Source organism: Cervus elaphus, chromosome X (genome assembly GCF_910594005.1).
Source record: "Cervus elaphus chromosome X, mCerEla1.1, whole genome shotgun sequence".
Classification (NCBI taxonomy): domain Eukaryota; kingdom Metazoa; phylum Chordata; class Mammalia; order Artiodactyla; family Cervidae; genus Cervus; species Cervus elaphus.
The window spans coordinates 72,480,077-72,492,165 of NC_057848.1; the positions used below are offsets into that span (position 1 = coordinate 72,480,077).

A 12,089-nucleotide genomic window follows, 5' to 3' on the forward strand; every position below is an offset into this window, starting at 1 on the left:
AGATACTTTATTTCTCAATCATCTCCACATCTGAAAAAAAAGGAAGTTAACTTGGATGGTCTCTAATATTTATGTTGGTTCTAACATTTTAAAGTTAATTAATTTTAAAATTAATTAAATTTTAAAAGGAACCAAACCTGCACCACTCTGACAAAATGGCTGAGCCACCCAGGAAAGGAGAAGTAAGAGATCCAGGCTCTCCTTCATCACTGATTTTGTTACATCATTTGGGGAGCACTACAGAATAAACTTAATTCTTCTTTCAATAGCATATCACCTTAGAGAACTCAGCTACCATACATTCTAGCTCTTCTGTCTGTCTGCATCCCTACATAAGTATAATTCTTCATATAGATGCTACTAAGTATTAAAAAATGGTTGGAGTGATAGGACTGGGAGAGTAAAGCCTCACTTATGTGTCTTATATGGAGCAGGGACTTTCTTGAAAAGAAGGCTATTCTCTGTATCAGTCACTTGGGGAAGGGCCCTAGAACCTAAACATGTAGCCAGAACTGAAGGAGGCATCCTGAATTGGACAGATGGGATACAAACTCTGGTGTTTCCACACAATCGCATGATTTCCACATTGTATTCACATGATCCTGGTATCTGGGAAGAGCTCTCTGATGGTGGGTGTCCACCACCAAAGATGGTGCTTTCCGCCTGGAAGGACATCAGCTGCCTAGTCCGATACTCACGGCTTCTTATTCCTGCATTTCTGGGAAATGCCAAGAAGCACACGTCACTAAGCTTGCCCTAGCCTGTCAAATTCTATTACTTACAATTTACAGGTTTGAAGACAAAATTAAGGACTTTAAAACTGGTGAAAACAATCGTGAATCCTACACAGCAAGAACCTGTGGGGTCCGCACTGACTACCTTGCTGGATTGTCCAGTTCCTGGTATGAGACACAGACTCCCAGGAAATGGCCAAGGGCTTTGAGTCCATCTGTGACCCACTCCACCATCCATGTATCGACCTCCAGAGCAGAGCTTTGCCACTACACCACCAGCTGGTCCTGAGTGAGGCAGGTGTGCATGGCCTCAATGCACTGGAACACTGAAAGGAGAGGAAAAGACTGCTTCACAACACCGAACTCATCCTCCAAACGCACCAACCATATTTACATCTATTCACTGCCCAAAGTGTAAAGAAGGTCAAAGTTCAGGATCTCCACTGCCACCTTCCACTAGGATGCTGTTTTCAATGTTTTTATTGTATCCCTTTTCCTTACTCTTAATATTTGATGAAGTGCCTTTTGTTATCTTCCCCAAATTTGCCTGTTGCCAGCAGAGAACCTTACTAGACCGTTGATGCCTAAGAAGAATTACCGGGCATCTCTGGGGTCTGTGCAAATCAAAAGGAAAGTAAGCCTGAGACAAAGAATGGATCTCTAAAGGTAGAATTTCAGGCATCTATAACTTTGTGACTGGGAAGCTGGAATCTGGTGACCCTAAAATCATACCAGGGTGATGGTTTCTAATTTCAACTACCTAAACTGGTGCTATACAACCTGGCTATGCAGTCCCATCTTCAGGTAGGAAGAACTGTGTCTGCTGCAGAAGGATATAGACACACCCAACTAAAGCACCTAGATGTCGACCAATAAGTAAATGACTGCATTCCCTGCAGACCTAGCAAAAAGACAGGTGGGGAAACAGTCCACAGAGTTCTTTAGTGGAAAAGTTGAACATGTGGCTTCAAGTCTAGTACCTGGGATCTAATCAGAATCAGAGAGTTCCCTTATTGAAAATGTTCTGAATATGCAGAAGAGAGGACTACTGGAGATGTGGGGAGAGAAGGAGGAGAAGGAGGGCATGAAGGAGTGGGGCTCAGAAGACCACAGCATGTGGCTTTCCCCTCTTCTACTCCTCACTGCCTACAACATCCCTGAGCCTATAGAATTGGAATCCACAGGAAGCATGTTTAAAGTAACATCAAAGATGGTTCTGGATGAGGACAGAAGAGGAGGTGGAGTCCCTCAAAAAAGCCAAAATGCCTCTGGAAGTTGGAAAGCTAGGCAAGTATAGAGATTTGGCATAAGAGGCCAGGTGGTACTAAATTCTACTATGCCTATGCAACAAATACATTCAGTTCAGTTCAGTTCATTTCAGTCGCTCAGTCATGTCTGAGTCTTTGCAACCCCGTGAATCGCAGCATGCCAGGCCTCCTTGTCCATCACCAACTCCCGGAGATTAAATACATTACTATGTGTAAAATAGATAATTAATGAGAACCTACTCTATGGCAAAAGGAACTCTATTCAGTGCTCCATGGTGACCTAAATGGGAAAGTGAAAATTGCTTAGTCGTGTCCAACTCTTTGCGACCCCATGGACCGAAGTCCATGGAATTCTCCACACCAGAATACTAGAGTGGGTAGCCTATCCCTTCTCCAGGGGATCTTCCCGACCCAGGAATTGAACCAGGGTCTCCTGCATTGCAGGCAGGTTTTTTACCAACTGAGCTATCAGGGAAGCCAAAAAATGGGAAGGAAATCTAAAAATGAGGGGATATGTGTATATGTATAACTGATTCACTTTGCTGTATGGCAGAAACTAACACAACACTGTAAAGCAACTGTGTGTGTGTTAGTCATTAAGTCGTGTCCAACTCTTTGCAACTCCATGGACTGTAGGCCACCAGGCTCCTCTGTTCATGGGCTTTCCCAGGCAGCAATACTTGAATGGGTAGACACTTCCTTCTCCAGGGGAATCTTTCTGACCCACAGATTGAACCCGGGTCTCCTGCACTGCAGTCAGATTCTTTAGTGTCTGAGCCACCAAGGAAACTCCCCACTCCAAAAGCAACTAGACTCCAATAAAAATTAATTTAAAATTAAAAAATAAATAAAATAACAGGAAAACGACAACAACAACAAGCCCCAGAGGGCTGTGTACCTATTTGGAGCCTCTGTTCTTGAAGCTCACAATGGAAGGGAAAGGAGTCCTTTCCCCGTACTAGGCCTTTATGAGAGACTCTACCGTCTGGTCTAGAAGTAAGGCCAGAGAATCTGTCAACTTGAAAGGGCAGCTCTGAGGAAGGGCAACTGACACATGGAGAAATCGTGAAGCTGGAGTAGGGCAAGGAGCACAGAGCCAGGAAATTAAACCCACCTAAGCCCTAGCGTTCCAGCTCTCTCCTCCCTGCCCTCCCCTGCTCACAGCCTCTAAGCATCCTTAGTCACTGTTGCAATCAGGCTTAAAGTCATTATTGGAGCATTTCCAAACTTATTCAGCCTCTTGAAGCAGGTAACATTAGTGTTCCCTGATCCCCTCAGTCGGTAAAGAATCTGCCTGCAATGCAGGAGACCCAGGTTCAATTCTTGGGTTGGGAAGAGCCCCTGGAGAAGGAAATGGCAACCCACTCCAGTATTCTTGCCTGGAGAATCCGATGGGCAGAGGAGCCTGCAGGCTATAGTCCATGGGGTCACAAGAGTCGGACACGACTTAGAGGCTAAACTGCCAACCGATCCCCTCCGATGCCTTTTTGCTGTCTTTATATGTCGCCTGCTTGGGATAACTTTGAGCTGTAACAAACTTCAGAGTTCCTGTGCAGGGTCAGGCTGGAACCACCCTCCCCAGGACTGTCAACTCAAATCAAACCATTCTGGGTTGAATTGTGTGCCCGCAGAAGATATTCTTGGTATTGCAAAATGTAACCTCATCTGGAAAGCAGGAATAAGTAGTTAAAATAAGATGAGAGTCCTTAGCCCAATATGACTGGTCTCCTTAAAAGTGGAATTTGAATGCAGAGACAGATACACACAGGAAGCTGGTCATGTGAGGAATGAGTCGGATTAGAATTAGACTGCTACAAGCCAAGGAAAGCCTGGGGCTTCCAGAAGCTGGGATAAAAAGGAAGGATCCTCCCTTAGAAGTTTTTGAGGGAGCACAGTCTTGCCAGTGCCTCATTTTCAGACTTTTCAGCCTGCAGAAAAATGAGGCAGTTGAGTTTCTGTTGTTTGAAGTCACCGAGTCTATGGTGCTTTGTTGGGAAGATCTGGGAAAATCAATCAACATCTTTGGCTCAGCCTCCTCTTCCTCCTCTTCCCTGGCCTTCCTTCCTTTTCTGATTAATAAACCACTTGCACGAACATCCCAACTTGAAGATGGAAGTGAGTGTTGGTTGCTAGCCCCACACTCTTTCTCTTTAGCAGTATTGGAACTCTGAGGAGCAGAAGTCAGGTCTAAAGAGTTAAGAAACAAGCACAGATTCTGGACCACAGAGGGTGTGGAATCAAGCCATGAGTCAGCCTAGCAAGATGAAAGGGCCTGGGCAGCATTAAGTGTTGTTGAAAGAAGTTTCCAAGTCATTGTTCTACTGAATGTTGACTAATTGCCTCTATCACTCAACAATCACTTTTTCAGCAACTTCTCCAAACACAATACACCCCCAGATGTGGTAGGAAATAGATTCCTCTTGAGAGAAGAGGAAAGGCACTAAGACTGCAAATGCTGTTAATTTCTTATGATTTGCATGAAGTCAGTCACTCTGGGCCCATCAAATATCATTCTCAGATGCTAGTAGTGCTTCATCTTTGCCCACCATCCTAGCCCAACCTGAACCCTCCCTCAACTCAGGACCAACCTCCTCCTTGGACAATTGGCCATGTTTTGCCATGTCCTGCCTCAGACCACTCCACAGCTGTCTGCTGGCTAAGGTCTCTTAGAAGCAGAGCTTCTTGTCTTGGGGCCAAAAAGAACCTGAAGGTGTTTCTGTTCCAATTCTTTATTTGAAAGATAGGAAAACAGAGGTCCACAGAGGAAAAGAATCATTCAGTGTCACACAGCAGCTGTGATCAGATTTCTAAGTCACTTTACTAAGTCCAAGGTTCTGGATAAAATATATTGGACAAGTGTGGAATCATGTAGACCTGTGCTTAAAGTCCACCTGAGAGATCTTTGAGCAAATTACTAAGCTTTCCTGAATCACAGCTTCATCAGCTCAAAAGTAAACCTGATAGCACCTATCCCATGGGTCATGTGAGGCTAAAATTAGATTGAATCATATCATTTTAGCACAATGTCTGACATATCCTAATGGACAATATTGGATAATTATACTTAATGACTGTTAAACTTACAATTATTATTATAACTATTCTCCAGGCGACTCTAGTAAACAAAATTCTGTAAAACATCACATTCTTAAATGTCTGGGACTGGGAACTGCAAAGAGGTCTGTAAAGGGTCAAATAGTAAATATTTTAGGTTTTGCAGGCCTCCTCTGTGGCAACTACTCAACACTGCCACTGCTTCACATTGTTGCAGGAGATGCAGGACACAAGCGTTAGATCCCTGGGTCAGGAAGATCCCCTGGAGAAGGAAATGGCAACTCATCCCAGTATTCTTGCATGGGCAATCCCATGGATAAAGGAACTTGGTGGGCTACAGCCCATGGGGTCGCAAAAGAGTCAGACATGACTTATCAACTGAACAACAGCAATAAGATCTATAGAGAAAATAAAGCCAGGAAGAGGAAATAGATTGCCTGCAATTCCTTGAATAAGACTCAAAGAAGCTATTTTATTCCAAAACAGGATATAAGTTTGCATGAGAGTAGTAATATTTTTAAAATTACTTAATTAAAGGTGTAATGAGCAATTATTGGCAAGAATAAGCATTAGAGCCAACTCATTAGAAAAGACCCTGGTGCTGGGAAAGACTGAAGGCAAAAGAAGAGGGTGGCAGAGGATGAGATGATTAGATAGCATCACCAACTCAATGAACAAGAATCCAAACAAACTCCAGGGAGATAGTGAAGGACAGGGACGCCTATGGCATGGGGCAGTCCATGGGGTTGCAAAGAGTCAGACACTACTTAGCAATTGAACAACAACAACAATTAACATTAGAACTATCCCTAACTAGATAGTCAAATGGAAGGGAGAAAAAGAAGGAAACAGGAGAGTGAACAAATCAAGACCAGGATGGGGTCAGAACTGTGAAGGGAAGATTTCGAAAGACATCTTTTAGCCACTGAGGATAAACATGGCAGATCTGACAGTTTTAATGCTCAATCCAGCTTATATTCACTCAGAATAAAACAAAGACTTGCTGCACATAGAACTTCTAGGCTCATGACTGTGTATCCTATGATTTATGAAATCTCTGATTTTCAACAGAGGCTTTATTCCAAAAGAACATTATTTCAAGAAGCTCATTAATTGAAGATTATGATCTCCCCACCATAACCTAAAATGTCCTTACTTCATTTTCATTTCGATGCTAAAAAAACAGCAACCATTGAGAGGATAGGGACAACTCCTTGGCAAATCAGATGGGGTAAGGCATCTAACTAAGAAGTTTATGTCATACTTACACTTTTCATCAATAGCTGGAATCCTCAAGGTGGCCTCTGGAGATTTCCCAAGAGAGTTATAAGAAATCATATGTACCCAGTAGGTCTGGTTTCCCAGATACAGTTCAGGCTGCTGGTTAGTAGTGTTCATTGTCTCTGTGAGGTTAGTGTTGTTTTCTGGAAAATACCATATGTTGTAACCAAGTACTTTCTCCAGGACTGGGGTTCCTTTTGCCTTCTAAACACAAAGGAAACAAAATTTACTGCTAACAGCAAGGAAAGAAAGTCATTGAGACAGTAATAAGTGATGGGAATCAGGGATGGGAGGTAATATTAATTATTAGGTGCTAAACTATAATCATATGATGATCCCTCTGGGATGAGTAACATACACTGTGCCATGTTAACCCTCCAAATGCCAGGAGAGGTGATTTCTAAATGGTCTCTTGGTATCAACCCTTGACATAAATCTAATTCCACAAAGATAAACTAGCATGATGCCCAAACCAATGCAAGCAAACCACTCCTTATTCCTTTAGGCAGCATCTTGCTCTCTGTCTTCAATGGGAGAGGTTGTTGTTCACTTGCTCAGTCGTGTCCGACTCTTTGCAACCTCATGGACTGCAACACGCCAGGCTTCCCTGTCCTCCACTATTTCCTGGACTTTGCTCAAACTCAAATTCATTGAGTCGATGATGCCATTCAACCAACTTGTCCTCTGTTACCCACTTCTCTTCCTGCCTTCAATCTTTCCCAGCACCAGGGTCTTATCCAGTGAGTCAGTTCTTCACATCCGGTGGCCAAAGTATTGGAGCTTCAGCTTCAGCATCAGTCCTTCCAATGAATATTCAGGGTTGATTTTCTTTTTAGGATTGACTGGTTTGATCTTCTTGCTGTCCAAGGGACTTTCAAGAGTCTTCCCCAGCACCACAGTTCGAAGACATAAATTTTTTGGTGCTCAGCTTTTTTTAGTGTCCATCTCTCGCATCCATACACAACTAATGGAAAAAACATAGCTTTGACTACATGGACATTTGTAGGCAAGGTAATGTGTCTGCTTTTTAATACACCGTCTAGGTTTGTCATAGCTTTTCTTCCAAGGAGCAAGCGTCTTTTAATTTCATGGCTGCAGTTACCATCCACAGTGGGCTCTTCGGAGCCCAAGAAAATAAATTCTCTGTTTCCATTGCTTCCCCATCTATTTGCCATGAAGTGATGGGACCAGATGCCATGATCTTAGTTTTCTGAATGTTGAGCTTTAAGCCAACTTTTTCACTCTCCTCTTTCACTTTCATCAAGAGGCTCTTTAGTTCCTCTTCACTTTCTGCCATAAGGGTGTTGTCATCTGTGTATCTGAGTTTATTGATGTTTCTCCTGGCAAGCTTTATTCCCGTTTGTGCTTCATCCAGCCTGTCATTTCACATGATGTGCTCTGCATATAAGTTAAATAAGCAGGGTGACAATACACAGCCTTGACATACTCCTTTCCCAATTTGGAACCAGTCTGTTGTTCCATGTCCAGTTCTAACTGTTGCTTCTTGACCTTCATACAGGTTTCTCAGGAGGCAGGTAAGGTGGTCTAATATTCCCATCTCGTGAAGAACTTTCCATTGTTTGTTGTTGTCCACACAGTCAAAGGCTTTAGTGTAGTCTATGAAGCGGATACAGATATTTTTCTGGAATTCTTTTGCTTTTTCTATGATCCAATGGATATTGGTAATGGACAGAGAAGCATAAACTTAAAAGCTGAGGCATTTCCTCTGAGCCAATCCCAAGTCTGTCCTGGCCCTGGGTCACTTCTTTCATGGAAACCTTCAGGTGTTGGAGAGTGCCCTGTCCTTTTATCTCCATACCACCCTCTCCAAGGAGAGAGCTAGCTTCCCCAACCAGACATTCCAACTAAGAGGACTAGAACATTCAAGGTTACCCTATCAGACCAAATCCTTGGTGAGAAATGAAGGTGACCCCAGGGGCTCCAGGCCAACCTCTTTTTTTCAGCCTTGAACCTGAGCCTATTAATCATATGTTTTGCTAGAGGTCAGCATGCTGAGTATTTCTCAGGAATTAGAGGGCTTCCTTGTTTTTCTCTTTCTGTTACTGATAACACACAGAGATGAGCAGAATGACTGAACATAAGGTCAGAAGGACTTCAGAAGTCACTTTGTCCCACTGCCTTTCTGGTTTGAGAATTTCCTTTACACCTCTCATGACATAAAAAGTCCATTAAAAATCTTCCTAATGACTGGGAAGCATATATCTTTCATGACAACTCATTCTCTTTTTATAATAAAATAATAGTTTTATTGAGATATAATTCACATACCAGAAAATTCACTTTTTTGGAGTGTGCAACTCACTGGCTTTTAGGATAGTCAAGAGTTGTGCAATCATCACCACAATCTGATTTTAGTTCATTCGTTTTTAAGCATCTCTGATTCTTAGAAAACTCTATTGAAGCAAAAGGAAGACCAGTCCCCAGGTGACGGGGAGAAGAAGAAGGGCATTCAAGTCCATCTCACCTACTTCACAGGTTGGCCTACTTGATCTATCTGGGTCTGGCCACACACAGGATGTGCTCTTGTTTATTTTCCTTCTCAGAAATATGTTGACAGAGTAATTCCTTTCCACACTTGATGACTGAGAAAGAACTCACAACATCTGGGATCAATTCTTGAAGATTTCCCAACACCACTGGCTGTGTTCTCCCTTGCATGCTGCCACTGATGGCGTCCTTCTGTCCTCGGGGTGGGGAGAGGAGAAAGGTAGAAGGATGCTCCAACCCTGAAGTAACTGGAATTGGGATGTCATTTGGAAAAAGCAGGGTGATTTCTCCATTTTCAAGAGCATTTGAAACTTGCCCAGACTTGAGCAAGTATGAGATAACCCAATGAGTATTTCCTGAGCAATTTGGAGACACACCAAAGAATTGGGGCATCTCACTGCTCTTCTCCCTCTCTTCTTTCCCCCAACTCCTCTCTCCTACTTTCTGGCTGGTTTTTCCCCTCTGTTTGCCCTTTCCTTTCCTAATGATCCCCTCTTTCTCTCCTTTTCTGTCCTTTTTCCTACAGTCACCTCTCATCCCCTCTCTCGTATCCTCTGTATTAACCACCTGGATCCTCCTTTGTTCCTCATTCCGAGGCCTCCATCCTACAAAGGACCATTGGGCCCCTGTTCTATCCTTGCACCCCACTATCCCAGTGCTCTGGGGGGCACTTGTGCAATGACCTCAGGACACACTGGTAAGCTCACCCCCAAGGCAGTGCTCTTCTCCAGTGTGCGGGTGGGGACTATATAATTTTCCATTGTCTTAGAGTGAGGGCCAGCCAGCGACAGTTTTCTCCAGAAGGTCAAGGAGCCTCCTGCACTTCCACTTGCAGTTACACTTTGTACCTGTCCCAGGTGTTAACATTTCCAAGTGTTAACATTTCAGATCAAAGAAGAAGGCTCAGGGTCTGCATTGCCCATTCAGGACTTCTACAAAATGACATCCAGGGCTTTTCTGAGGTAGGAAACCATTGTGAGATTTGGGGCATCAAAGGAAAGGAAGGAAATTAAGGAGGTAAAATGCCCATAATCACGGTTCTTAGAGGTATAAGAGACCAAGGCTTTTACACAGAATTGTAAATAAATAACCCAGAGAGAGGTCACCTTCCACAACAACTGCACTGGCCTTTTTCCATCCACTTTGTCTAATCTCTCCATAGATCCAGGTCATGTGGAGCTGTAAAGAATAGGAGTGAGGTATTCAGCAGAGACAGAAGGGAGTTGTAGCAGGAGATGGTGAAATTAGTGAGGCTGTCTGTCTAGAAAATGCAGTTGGGGAGGATTTGCTCGAGGGGGCCAGCAGGAGTAAGGTGGAGAGTGGAAGACTTCATTGCAATGACGTCTTCATCCTGTAGTTGAAGGACTAGAATCAACCAAAAGTCAAAAATAACAAAGGATCTATAAAATTAATATCCTATATATAAATCACTCTCCCCCTGCAATGAAAATGTTGGGATTTTCTTGTATTAGAACACTACTATAATGTGGTGAAAAGCTTTGTATTTTGTGGAAAAAATAATCATGATTATGAAAACCACAATCATGTAGGGCAAAAATAAAAATAAAATAAAAAATTAAAACTGCTCTTGGATCTGATGACTTAAGGTAAGCTAAAATAAAACTACAATAGATCCCACTGTAATATAATTTATTATTCAAATCTGGATTGGAATATGACATCTCATGTCCTCATCATTCACATACATGAAAGCTAGGAATAACATAGATAACTGCTAAGGAGAGTTTATATATAATTTATACCATATCTGGGCTTCCCTGGTGGCTCAGAGGTTAAAGTGTCTGCCTGCAATGTGGGAGACCCAGGTTCAATCCCTGGGTTGGGAAGATGCCCTGGAGAAGGAAATGGCAACCCACTCCAGTATTCTTGCCTGGAGAATCCCATGGACGGAGGAGCCTGGTGGGCTACAGTCCTCGGGGTCACAAAAAGTCAGACACGACTGAGCGACTTCATTTTCACTATGCCATATCTACTCCCCAAAAAGAAGAAACCACACACTTACAATGTTATAAAGCACAACAAAGAATCAAAGAAGAAACAAGCAGAGAAATAATCTTTCCTAAGCCCCTCTCTAAGCTCTAAATTTAATGCTGATCTTCCAGGCAGGAAGAGTGAAAAAGAATGAAATTTAGTTGTGTATTCCTTATGTGCTGATAAAAAGAACACATAGAAATCATTGTGAAGAGGCAAGTTTTTTCAGGCTATGGGCATTAAATTCATAAATGGAATTACCTTGTAGATCCAGTCAAAAAAGACAAAAGATAACCTAAAACTGTGTCTGCAATCACAGTTGAACAAAAGCACATAAATATGGCAAGTGTACACTTCTCATGGTTGTCTTCTATGAAATACAAGGTCATAATGTGAAAGTTAGGTTCATGCATTTCTCCCGTGAAAAACAACATACCTGAAGACAGCATAGTTCAAGTATGTTAGCTTCTGATGATCTAACCATTCAGGGATAAAACTTAAAAAAAAGAGAGAAGGAGAGAGAGGAATTTCTATTACACTTGACCTCCAGACTGTATCTCCCAAATATCTTGTCTCAAGGAGTTTTGGCACAAAGTGGGCCACTGGTAATTTATAGTTGAACCTTCTGACATGCACCTGAAATTTCAAATGGTGAGCTACTGACTAAAGAATGACACATACACTTTAGTCAAGAGAGGAAAGCAGGGTTCGAAAGAACTGTTCAGGAGGCTATTGGCCTGTAATTGAGGAAATGTCTCTAACTGAAGCTGAAGTTTATGAAGACTAAATCTTTTCTTGAGGAATTCACATGGATGAAAGGAATGTAATTCAGTCTGCAAAAAATGGGATCTGCCACTCAGGACAAGATCTAAACTACTTTAGTACTGAGAGACTATTTTTAGGGATTTTTTTGTTTTTAATTCAGGTAATTGAGTGTTTAATGTGAAATTACATACTGAACCCTAATTAAAGACAACTTCATAATGTAGAGAAGGGCACTAAAGGGCAATTAAATCAATGACCTGTCTTGTCATCAATGAAGGGTGACATTTCTACAACTATGCTTGCAGAAGTCAAAGTGTGGTTAACACAGTCTAACGGCTAGGTTCCAAGTGTCCCGATGAGACCTATTGTAATTCCATGTAAGTGCCATATAAGGAAATTGGAACATTTAAACTTTATATATGACTCAATCTTCATTCCATTGAAATGTTGTCTCACAAGCTCTGCCAGGAGTTTTCCCAAAGGTCTT

At 42.4% G+C, this 12,089-nt stretch overlaps 1 pseudogene; it reads right to left on the minus strand.

Moving 5' to 3' along the window:
• The window catches only part of LOC122690351, a 67,303-nt pseudogene that overhangs the window by 7,818 nt on the left and 47,396 nt on the right, over nt 1-12,089 (minus strand).